Genomic DNA, 2,570 nt, shown 5'->3' on the forward strand with positions numbered 1-2,570 from the left:
TGTATGTATGTATGTATATGTATGTATGTATATGTATGTATGTATATATATGTACGTATATATATGTGTGTATGTATATATATATATATATATATATATATATATATATTGTCCGAAATTTTTTATATCACTAAGACCAGTTAGTGAAAGTTTAAATTTGAAGTCTTAAAGTTTTTTTTATTTTTATGTGGGGAGGTTAAGTAACTAGTGCTACCACGCTATCTTAAACGCAGCGAGGTGTTGTAGATGCTTCGCTTTAAACAATTGCAACTATTCACCCAAATCATGGCCCGCGTTCGGCAGTTTTCTCCAAAATGTACAATTATATAAGAGATTTTGTTAATTTTAAAATAATAGCCTAATCACGTAGACACAGAAACGAGAAAACAGTTGTCTGTTAAATGATATTTAAAAACAAAGAAAAACATAAAGCACTTTATTTTCTATTTAAGCAATATAATCTTACATAACAATTCATAAGTCAAATATTTTGGTGGGTTTTTTCTCTCTCTTCACAAAAAATTATTGCACTACAAAAGCTTTATTTTTGACATTTTTATATTGCTTTGTTTAATTGCTTATCAAAAGTAAGGTATCCTCCAAAACCTTTATGTAACATATTTGGGGTACAGCAATGCCTTAACAACATTGTCTGTTTCCGATATTTGAATATTTTTTACTACTGTTTTATTTAATGTTTCGAACATTTAAATGATATATCGCTAAATTGCAACATATATGATCAATTTTATTCATTAATATGTATTGTGTACCCAGGAAAAAATGATTATGTAACTTTTGAGATATGCTTTGTAACTGAATCCAGTTGAATTCTGAATCTATTGCAGCTGATATAATTATTTCAAAGTAAAGTAAACATGTTTGCATTAAAAAAATTAAAGTGAATTTGAATAATTAAGATTGCGTCAAAACGCTTTCAGATGCTAATTAAAATATACTTTATCAATAATGGCTATTTTCACATTTTATTGCAGATTTTGTAAAATATTCGTTGAAAATTATCTAATTTTCTCAAATATGATTTTAAAACATTTTAATCCGTTTTCTGAAATCCCGTTATCTTTGTTGTTGTCTTTTGTTCCCACCCCACCCGTTTCTGAAAAATTATATAAGGTTTATCCTTTTATCCACAGTGCATTAAAGAGAACATGTGGCATGAATTGTTACAATATTACAATTAAAATTATTCGTTTCCAATATTTGAACAGGTGTTTAATATTTCAATGATAGTTCAAGGCCGTTAGTTTGGTGGTGTACGTGCCGACTGTTGTTTTCCTGAAATAAACTTCTGAGACGTGTGTGTCATGTGGGCGTGCGTCAGTGTGTATATGCATGTACATGTTATATATATATATATATATATATATATATATATATATATATATATATATATATATACACATACATACACTCACACGTACGTGTGTATATTGTATATTATATAATATACATGACTGTGTATTAGATAAAGTAGGAAATATTTGTAAACACCAACATCGGAGGTGTCCTTCTACTATTACATAATAGATATAAGTCCGTCACAAATGTTGGTGATATAATCGCTTGAATTAGGATGAAAACCTATTCAGCATGTTACGAACAACAATGTGTGCATGTCGATGTGCTAAATTAGCTGTTTATGGTATTCAACAATTATCTGGAGAAAGTTCAATTTTTATCATGGCCAATTCTAAAGTAATATCTTTAGTTTGCCAAGACTTCAAGGGAGATCTGAATACAATTGAAGTCAAGCAAATCATTTTTCGTTGTCATTCAGTTACCTTTAATCCTCTCCGTCGGTTTAATTGCACTGAATCATTTACCAACTTTAAAAATAATTAAAAACACCCCCCTTCCCCGCGAATCCTATTGGAGTTCTGTTCAGAGGTCAGAGTATTTAAACCTAAAACAAAAAATAACGTTTAATTTCTAAGTTTTACGTACAAAAATTTATTTTAATTTCAGTTCGCATCTAGGAAGCTTTATAATGTTTGCCTTCTGTCCGCTACTTATTTTAAATCCCCAATTACTAAGTCTGGAAGGAGTTGTGCTTAATCGTAGACCAAAGGTTCGAATCTTATAAAGCAAGATAAAACACAACTACGTTTCAAATGAGTGGAAAATAGTTTTCCGAGGCACTTTGTCTCAAAAAGTGTTGAAAAATATAAAGTATATGAAATTTCAACTTTCTATTTAACATGTAATGGAAGCGCGAGTTAAAGCACTTAATCTAGATTTTGTAGATTAAAGTTAAAGATTATCTAAATATATAAAATGAATAAAGATTACCAAAATTTAAAAGAACTATAGAAATTCTAATTTATTCTCTCTAATATTTATATTTTAAAAAGCGGGTAATGAGCAATTCGAACAGGATAATGATTGATATAAGCAGACATTCTAGGCACTTCAGATGAAGTTATATAACGAGTATATAACCTCACAAATTTGGACATTTTAGAATGTAAAGCTTTAAGGTAGTAACATCAAAGAAATCATATGTTCATGTTTTCTGGTGGCAATCTACAAAAATTACTAAAAATCCTAAT

The sequence above is a fragment of the Octopus bimaculoides genome, chromosome 6 (assembly GCF_001194135.2).
Source record: "Octopus bimaculoides isolate UCB-OBI-ISO-001 chromosome 6, ASM119413v2, whole genome shotgun sequence".
In the NCBI taxonomy this organism is placed as follows: domain Eukaryota; kingdom Metazoa; phylum Mollusca; class Cephalopoda; order Octopoda; family Octopodidae; genus Octopus; species Octopus bimaculoides.